Source organism: Syngnathus typhle, unplaced genomic scaffold, assembly GCF_033458585.1.
Source record: "Syngnathus typhle isolate RoL2023-S1 ecotype Sweden unplaced genomic scaffold, RoL_Styp_1.0 HiC_scaffold_34, whole genome shotgun sequence".
In the NCBI taxonomy this organism is placed as follows: Eukaryota; Metazoa; Chordata; class Actinopteri; order Syngnathiformes; family Syngnathidae; genus Syngnathus; species Syngnathus typhle.
Window position 1 is genome coordinate 682,501 of NW_026871940.1, and position 10,480 is coordinate 692,980.

Here is a 10,480-nt window from a genome sequence, read left to right on the forward strand (position 1 = left end):
AGCGTACACTTGACGGCGCAAGAGCCGTTGGCACTTAGAAAATATTCGCCTGAGTTGGCGCGAGCTCCAGGTGGAGAGGCTGATGTTTCGCAATTTGTGGCCGACCGCAGGAACCAGCCAAAGCGGACACTTGACGGCGCAAGAGCCGTTGGCACTTGGAAAATATTCGCCTGAGTCGGCGCGAGCTCCAGGTGGAGAGGCTGATTTTTCCCCACTTGTGGCCGACCGCGGGAACCAGCCAAAGCGGACACTTGACGGCGCAAGAGCCGTTGGCACTTAGAAAATATTCAGAAATTCTCACCGACCTCCGTGGTGGAGAGGCCGAATTTTCGACATTCGGAACCAACCGGGGAACCGTCGCCACTCGGACAAGTTGTGCGGCAGCCCACGCTTGCACTTAGAAAATATTCTGAAATTATCACCGACCTCCGTGGTGGAGAGGCCGAATTTTCGCCATTCGGATCCGACCGAGGAACCGTCGCCACTCGGACAAGTTGTGCGGCAGCCCACGCTCGCACTTAGAAAATATTCTGAAATTTTCACCGACTTCCGTGGTGGAGAGGCCGAATTTTTGCGATTCGGGTCCGAAAGGAGAACCGTCGCAATTCGGACAGCTTGTGCGGCAGCCCACGCTCGCACTTAGAAAATATTCTGAAATTATCACCGACCTCCGTGGTGGAGAGGCCGAATTTTCGACATTCGGAACCGACCGGGGAACCGTCGCCACTCGGACAGCTTGTGCGGCAGCCCACGCTGGCACTTAGAAAATATTCTGAAATTCCCACCGACTTCCGTGGTGGAGAGGCCGAATTTTTGCGATTCGGGTCCGAAAGGAGAACCGTCGCAATTCGGACAGCTTGTGCGGCAGCCCACGCTCGCACTTAGAAAATATTCTGAAATTCTCACCGACCTCCGTGGTGGAGAGGCCGAATTTTCGACATTCGGAACCGACCGGGGAACCGTCGCCACTCGGACAGCTTGTGCGGCAGCCCACGCTCGCACTTAGAAAATATTCTGAAATTCCCACCGACTTCCGTGGTGGAGAGGCCGAATTTTTGCGATTCGGGTCCGAAAGGAGAACCGTCGCAAGTCGGACAGCTTGTGCGGCAGCCCACGCTCGCACTTAGAAAATATTCTGAAATTATCACCGACCTCCGTGGTGGAGAGGCCGAATTTTCGCCATTCGGATCCGACCGAGGAACTGTCGCCACTCGGACAAGTTGTGCGGCAGCCCACGCTCGCACTTAGAAAATATTCTGAAATTTCCACCGACTTCCGTGGTGGAGAGGCCGAATTTTTGCGATTCGGGTCCGAAAGGAGAACCGTCGCAATTCGGACAGCTTGTGCGGCAGCCCACGCTCGCACTTAGAAAATATTCTGAAATTATCACCGACCTCCGTGGTGGAGAGGCCGAATTTTCGCCATTCGGATCCGACCGAGGAACCGTCGCCACTCGGACAAGTTGTGCGGCAGCCCACGCTCGCACTTAGAAAATATTCTGAAATTCCCACCGACTTCCGTGGTGGAGAGGCCGAATTTTTGCGATTCGGGTCCGAAAGGAGAACCGTCGCAATTCGGACAGCTTGTGCGGCAGCCCACGCTCGCACTTAGAAAATATTCTGAAATTATCACCGACCTCCGTGGTGGAGAGGCCGAATTTTCGCCATTCGGATCCGACCGAGGAACTGTCGCCACTCGGACAAATTGTGCGGCAGCCCACGCTGGCACTTAGAAAATATTCTGAAATTCCCACCGACTTCCGTGGTGGAGAGGCCGAATTTTTGCGATTCGGGTCCGAAAGGAGAACCGTCGCAATTCGGACAAGTTGTGCGGCAGCCCACGCTCGCACTTAGAAAATATTCTGAAATTATCACCGACCTCCGTGGTGGAGAGGCCGAATTTTCGCCATTCGGATCCGACCGAGGAACCGTCGCCACTCGGACAAGTTGTGCGGCAGCCCACGCTCGCACTTAGAAAATATTCTGAAATTCTCACCGACCTCCGTGGTGGAGAGGCCGAATTTTCGCCATTCGGATCCGACCGGGGAACCGTCGCGCCTCGGACAGATTGCGTGTCAGCCCTCGGTGACACTTAGAAAATATTCGCAAAATTTTATCGGACCTCCAGGACCGCTTTTTCACCCTCGCTGTCCGACTGGAGAACCGTCGTAGCTCGGACAGTTCGTGTGCCAGCATCCGCTGGCACTTAGAAAAATTTTAAATAAGAAAAAAAAGTCTTCTGCACATACGTGCCGACTATATTTTGCGATTAGGGGGTAAAGGGGATGAGTACAGTAACTAAGGGGACCAACTCATCGTACTCTGGCGCACCAACAGACCGAAGCCGGTACTGCATCAGAGCTTACCCCTGGTACCTGGGACTTCCGTGTGGAGCTTCAGGGCCGTTCCGCCTAACTTTTTACGCCCGATTGGTTTTCCAGGGACGCGGCTAAGCATTTTTGACCAATGATGGAGCTTTTTTCCGACTTCCGTGTGGAGCTTCAGGGCCGTTCCGCCTGACTTTTTACGCCCGATTGGGCTTCCAGGGACGCGGCTAAGCATTTTTGACCAATGATGGAGCTTTTTTCTGACTTCCGTGTGGAGCTTCAGGGCCGTTCCGCCTAACTTTTTACGCCCGATTGGGCTTCCAGGGACGCGGCTAAGCATTTTTGACCAATGATGGAGCTTTTTTCCGACTTCCGTGTGGAGCTTCAGGGCCGTTCCGCCTAACTTTTTACGCCCGATCGGGCTTCCAGGGACGCGGCTAAGCATTTTTGACCAATGATGGAGCTTTTTGCAGACTTCCAGACGGTGCTTTGGGGGCCTTCCCCCTCACTTTCTACGCCCGATTGGGCTTCCAGGGCCGCGGCTAAGCATTTTCAACAGAAATGGAGCTTTTTTCGGACTTCCAGACGGTGCTTTGGGGGCCTTCCCCCTCAGTTTCTACGCCCGAGGAGGCTTCCAGGGACGCGGGTAAGAATTTTTAACAGAAATGGAGCTTTTTGCAGACTTCCAGCCGGTGCTTTGGGGGCCTTCCCCCTCACTTTCTACGCCCGAGGAGGCTTCCAGGGACGCGGCTAAGCATTTTTAACAGAAATGGAGCTTTTTGCGGACTTCCAGACGGTGCTTTGGGGGCCTTCCCCCTCACTTTCTACGCCCGAGGAGGCTTCCAGGGACGCGGGTAAGCATTTTTAACAGAAATGGAGCTTTTTGCAGACTTCCAGCCGGTGCTTTGGGGGCCTTCCCCCTCACTTTCTACGCCCGAGGAGGCTTCCAGGGACGCGGCTAAGCATTTTTAACAGAAATGGAGCTTTTTGCAGACTTCCAGACGGTGCTTTGGGGGCCTTCCCCCTCACTTTTTACGCCCGAGGAGGCTTCCAGGGCCGCGGCTAAGCATTTTTAACAGAAATGGAGCTTTTTGCGGACTTCCAGACGGTGCTTTGGGGGCCTTCCCCCTCACTTTCTACGCCCGAGGAGGCTTCCAGGGACGCGGCTAAGCATTTTTAACAGAAATGGAGCTTTTTGCGGACTTCCAGACGGTGCTTTCGGGGCCTTCCCCCTCACTTTTTACGCCCGAGGAGGCTTCCAGGGACGCGGCTAAGCATTTTTAACAGAAATGGAGCTTTTTGCGGAGCTCCAGACGGTGCTTTGGGGGCCTTCCCCCTCACTTTCTACGCCCGAGGAGGCTTCCAGGGACGCGGCTAAGCATTTTTAACAGAAATTGAGCTTTTTGCAGACTTCCAGACGGTGCTTTGGGGGCCTTCCCCCTCACTTTCTACGCCCGATTGGGCTTCCAGGGACGCGGCTAAGCATTTTTAACAGAAATTGAGCTTTTTGCGGAGCTCCAGACGGTGCTTTGGGGGCCTTCCCCCTCACTTTCTACGCCCGAGGAGGCTTCCAGGGACGCGGCTAAGCATTTTTAACAGAAATGGAGCTTTTTGCGGAGCTCCAGACGGTGCTTTGGGGGCCTTCCCCCTCACTTTCTACGCCCGATTGGGCTTCCAGGGACGCGGCTAAGCATTTTTAACAGTAATGGAGCTTTTTGCGGAGCTCCAGACGGTGCTTTGGGGGCCTTCCCCCTCACTTTCTACGCCCGAGGAGGCTTCCAGGCACCCGGCTAAGCATTTTTAACAGAAATGGATCTTTTGGAGGACTTTTAGCCGGTGCTTTGGGGGCCTTCCCCCTCACTTTCTACGCCCGAGGAGGCTTCCAGGCACCCGGCTAAGCATTTTTAACAGAAATGGATCTTTTGGGGGACTTCCAGCCGGTGCTTTGGGGGCCTTCCCCCTCACTTTCTACGCCCGAGGAGGCTTCCAGGCACCCTGCTAAGCATTTTTAACAGAAATTGAGCTTTTTGCGGACTTCCAGCCGGTGCTTTGGGGGCCTTCCCCCTCACTTTCTACGCCCGAGGAGGCTTCCAGGCACCCGGCTAAGCATTTTTTAACAGAAATGGATCTTTTGGGGGACTTCCAGCCGGTGCTTTGGGGGCTTTCCCCCTCACTTTCTACGCCCGAGGAGGCTTCCAGGCACCCGGCTAAGCATTTTTAATACATTATGGAGCTTTTTGCGGACTTCCGCATGGAGCTCAAGGGCCGTTCCGCCTTGCTTTTTACGCCCGATTAGATTTGCATAATAATTTGGAACACGGTGCCGTGTTCCAAATTATTATGCAAATTGTATTTAAGTGTCATAAAGATTACATTTTTTGTTTTTCAATTGAACTCATGGACGGTATTCTGTGTCTGTGTCTGAAATCAATCTCAGACACCTGTGATAGTCCACCGGGTGAGCCCAATTAAGGAAAAACTATTTAAGCTTGGCGTTCCACATCTCCGGTCTCTTTTTGGAACAAGCAACAAGCAACATGGGAAAGAAAAAGGATCTCTCTGCTGTCGAAAAGCGTGAAATCGTTCAATGCCTTGGACAAGGTATGAAGACCTTAGACATTTCACGAAAACTTAAGCGTGACCATCGAACTGTAAAGACATTTGTCGCTGATTCGGAGCACACGCGGGTTCGTGCAGATAAAGGCACAACGAGGAAGATTTCTGCAAGACAAAAACATCGAATTAAGAGGGCAGCTGCAAAAAGGCCACTACAGACGAGCAAACAGATATTCGACGCTGCTGGTGCCTGTGAAGTCCCACGAACGTCGAGGTGTAGGATCCTCCAGAGTCTTGCAGTTATGCGGAAACCCTCTATTCGGCCACCCCTAAACAACGCTCACAAGCAGAAACGGCTGCAGTGGGCCCAGGACTACATGAAGACTAATTTTCAAAAAGTCTTGTTCACTGATGAGTGCCGTGCAACCTTGGATGGTCCAGACGGATGGAGTCGTGGATGGTTGGTGGACGGCCACCATGTCCCAACAAGGCTGCGACGTCAGCAAGGAGGTGGCGGAGTCATGTTTTGGGCCGGAATCATGGGGAGAGAGCTGGTTGGCCCCTTTAGGGTCCCTGAAGGTGTGAAAATGACATCTGTAAAGTATGTGGAGTTTCTGACTGACCACTTTCGTCCATGGTACAACAAGAAGAACCGTGCTTTCCGTAGCAAAATCATCTTCATGCATGACAATGCACCATCTCATGCTGCACGGAATACCTCTGCTTCATTGGCTGCTATGGGCATAAAAGGAGAGAAACTCATGGTGTGGCCCCCATCCTCCCCTGACCTCAATCCTATTGAAAACCTTTGGAGCATCCTCAAGCAAAAGATCTACGAGGGTGGGAGGCAGTTCACATCCAAACAGCAGCTCTGGGAGGCTATTCTGACATCCTGCAAAGAAATTCAAGCAGAAACTGTCCAAAAACCCACAAGGTCAATGGATGCAAGAATTGTGAAGCTGCTATTAAATAAAGGGTCCTATGTTAAAATGTAACTTGTTTGTTTTTGATTGAAATAGCTTTTGATTTCAGTAAATATGACCTCCTAATGCTGTAAATTCTAAAGATGAGCATTTCAGTTCATAACAACCTATAAAATGTTATAAAACTCTGTTGTGCGTAATAATTTGGAACAGTGCATTTTAAGTTTTTTATTTTTGAAAAATTCTGTTGTCATTCGGAGGTTTGTTCAATAACATTAAAATTCATTAAACTAATGGTTGATGACTTGAAAATTATGCTGACTCATTTTGCATCGACTATTTAGGAAAATATGAGATAAATATCATTTGCATAATAATTTGGAACACGGTGTAGAGGAGATCGTTTGAGAAACGCGATTGTTTACACTTTGCTGAGGCTCGTGGGAGATTGCGAGCTGAGGCTCATAGGAAATTGCGGATGGCTAATGCTATAAGGATAGCTGCTATACGCGTGAGGCTATTTCATGTCAAAATAGGCTGCTCTGTTCATGTTTCGAGTAAATCTACGGATCGATATATAAGGGAAACATAGGTAAGTAGTACCAATGCGTTAGATCGAACTTTAGTCAGTTCTGATCATTTTATAGGAGATCATTTGAGAAACGCGATTGTTTACACTTTACTGAGGCTCATGGGAGATTGCGAGCTGAGGCTCATAGGAAATTGCGGATGGCTAATGCTATAACGATAGCTGCTATACGCGCGAGGCTATTTCATGTCAAAATAGGCAGCTCTGTTCATGTTTTGAGTACCGTTTTTTTCCGTGTATAGTGCGCAAAATTTAACTAATTTATTGTCCTAAAATCTGGGGTGCGCATTATACATGGGTACAATTTTTTTTTAATTTTTTTTTTTTTTTTAATTTTTTTTTTTTTTTTTTTTAAAGAAAGTCATGGTACAACAAAACCAACAACAGGACTGACCGACAAAGTCGTGGAACAAAAAGACAGGGTGACATTACCAAAGACAGGAACAGAAATCACATCATGACAGTAACACATGCAATGATCCGACGGTGAGCGAGGGGCAGACAGGACTTAAATACAAAACACGTTACATCGATTGAGGTGACACAGGAAGAGAGGGGCGACGCAAACAGAAACTATGGCAACCTAGACACATAGCAAAACTGGGGACGAGACATGACAAATCTCCCCCGAAATGAAACTTGAAATCACCTTTCTTCTTGTTTGTTGTCAATCGCGCATCACATTCAGCCATCCTGCCCAACACACTTACTCAGTAAAATTCATAATTGACGACACATCGTTTGATGCGATGGTGCAATCCTTGATGGTGTGTTATTGTCAAATATTGTTTGTTTTTAAATCTTCATCGCGGACCGGACGTCATACGGAGGCAGTATAACTGCGCATGCGCACTATGGATCCCATGCGCAGAACGGATGCGCAAGACACGTCAGCTATATAAAGAGCGAGAGTTGTTTTCTTCCTATTAGTTTCAATTCACAGTTTAATTAGCAGTAGCAATCAGCAAATAACAAAATGCGTATTACAGGTAATATTTTATTTCACAACACTTTGCCTTGTTCCTTTCGTCTCTGCTGTTCACTTCAAACACGCTCCATACGAACACAATGCTCTGGTATCAGACAAGGCTTGCTCGATCACCTGCTCGTTTGCTGTCTGTCACAATGTACCCTACACAAATCCGAAATTTGTTGCGGCTCCGAGTCACGACGAGGGGCAAGTTTTGGGTTCCAAGGGTGTTTTTATTCCTCTTCAACGTCTCTCCCATACAGAGCCGCCTTTTTCACGTCCGCACGCCTTTTTCACATGCGCGCACGGAGCGCGGTGGTGCGTTTACGGGCAGTCGGAGAAATCAACGCCAACAAAAAAAATACATCCAGCCTATTTAAGACCATACCAAAGACTATAAAAATGGGACCCATTGCCTCCCTGCGTGTGTGACGATCATTGGGACTTAAAAAAAAAAAAAAAAAAGGAAAGAAAGAAAATAAAAAAAAAATCATAAAAATTGGGTGCGTATTATACACGGGTACAGGCTTTTTTCCAGCATCAGCATGCCATTTTTATGGTGCGTATTATACCTTTGGGCGCATTATACACGGAAAAAAACGGTAAATCTACGGATCGATATGGAAGGGAAACATAGGTAAGTAGTACCAATGCGTTAGATTGAACTTTAGTCAGTTTTGATCATTTTATATGAGATCGTTTGAGAAACGCGATTGTTTACACTTTGCTGAGGCTCATGGGAGATTGCGAGCTGAGGCTCATAGGAAATTGCGGATGGCTAATGCTATAATGATAGCTGCTATACGCGTGAGGCTATTTCATGTCAAAATAGGCTGCTCTGTTAATGTTTCGAGTAAATCTACGGATCGATATGGAAGGGAAACATATGTAATTAGTACCAATGCGTTAGATCGAACTTTAGTCAGTTCCAATAATTTTATAGGAGATCGTTTGAGAAACGCGATTGTTTACAGAGGGCTCGTTGGTTATTGGCTAGTGGGTGCATACCGCAACCCTAGTCAACCTCAGTTTGTTGCAGTAAAGCTTCTATTTTATGCGCCTTATAGTTCGGTGCGCCTTATATATGGACAAAGTTTTAAAATGGGCCGTTAATTGAAGGTGCGCCTTATACCCCGGTGCGCCTCATAGGGCGCAAAATACGGTACATAAATTCATTTTAAAAAAATAGATTACAACGTCATTGATAGATTATAGAACAGAATCACATCAGGTCAGAGCCTGGCATAAATTCATTTAAGAACATTTAAGAACATTTTAGATTATAATAAACAAACAGAAACAAAAACAACATCATTGCTTTAGTAGCAGCTAGAAAGCAAAAGAGAATAAAAAAGTTTTACCGTTTTTTTCCGTGTATAGTGCGCAAAATTTAACTAATTTATTGTCCTAAAATCTGGGGTGCGCATTATACATGGGTACAACATTTTTTTAAATTTTCGCTCGTTATATAGCTGACGTGTCTTGCGCATCCGTTCTGTGCATTTTATTTCACAACACTTTGCCTTTCTTCTCTGCTGTTCACTTCAAACACGCTCCATGCGACCGCAATGCTCTCGTATCAGACGCTTGCTCGATCACCTGCTCGTTTGCTGTCCCGTGCGCGCACGGAGCGCGGTGGTGCGTTTACGGGTAGTCGGAGAAATCAACGCCAACAAAAAAAATTACATCCAGCCTAGTTAAGACCATACCAAAGACTAGAAAAATGGGACCCATTGCCTCCCTGCGTGTGTGACGATCATTGGGACTTAAAAAAAAAAAAAAAAAAAAATTAAAATTTTTTTTTTAAAAATTCATAAAAATTGGGTGCGTATTATACATGGGTACAAGCTTTTTCCAGCATCAGCATGCCATTTTTAGGGGTGCGTACTATACATGGGGGCGCACTATACACGGAAAAAAACGGTAAGTTTAGATTTAAAGATGGGTAGGGTAGGGGCAGATCGAATGTCCTCTGGGAGTTTATTCCAGCTATGGGGGGCATAATGGCAAAAAGCAGCTTCACCATGTTTTGTTTTGTACCTGGGAACAATTAGCAGGCCTGTTCCCGATGACCTAAGTGATCTAGAAGGTTCATAGTGTTGGAGCAGTTTAGAGAGGTATTTTGGCCCTGGCCCATTTAGAGATTTATAAACTATTAGCAGAATCTTAAAATCTATTCTATGGCATACTGGTAGCCAGTGTAGGGACTTGAGTATTGGTGAAATGTGTTCTGCTTTCTTGGTTCTTGTTAGAACTCGAGCAGCAGCATTTTGAATGAGCTGTAGTTGTTTCATAGCTTTCTTTGGTAGGCCTTCGAAGAGGCTGTTCCCGTAGTCCAATCTGCTAGATATGAAGGCATGAATTAATTTTTCAAGATCTTGTTTGGATGTATAGCCTCTGAGCCTTGCTATTTTTTTTAGCTGGAAGAAGGCACATTTTCTTATGAGTTTCATGTGGGAGTTGAAATTCAGGTCAGAGTCAATAATAATGCCAAGAATTTGTACTTGTTCCTTTGGTTTAAGGCAGTGCTTCTCAATTATTTTCTGTTACGCCCCCCCTAGCAAGAAGAAAACTATTCGCGCCCCCCCTCCCCACCGTGACTATCCTAACTTGTCTTGTAAGTCGTAAAATGTTGCACTGTCGCAAACTTGACAGAAGTAACAATGAGAGCGCCACTGCCCCCTGCTGTAGTAAAACGCGCAATTACACTTTATTCTACTACTGCCAAAAAAAAGCCTGTTCCCCAGGGTCACACGCGCCCCCCCAGGAATAGCACCGCGCCCCCCAAGGGGGGCGCGCCCCACTATTTGAGAAGCACTGGTTTAAGGGCTAGGGATTTTAATTGAGCAGTGACTTTGAGCCTTTCTGCTTTAGCGCCAAAGACAATTATCTCTGTTTTGTCCTTGTTTAGTTGGAGGAAATTCTGGCACATCCAGTCATTTATTTGCTCAATGGTAATGTATAGTGTATTTATAGGGGTATAGTCATCCGATGAGAGGGCTATGTAAAGTTGTGTGTCATCTGCGTAGCTGTGGTAGGCTATGTTGTTTTTTTGGAGTATTGGGCCAATTGGGAGCATGTAGAGATTGAATAGGACCGGATTTAGGATTGAGCCT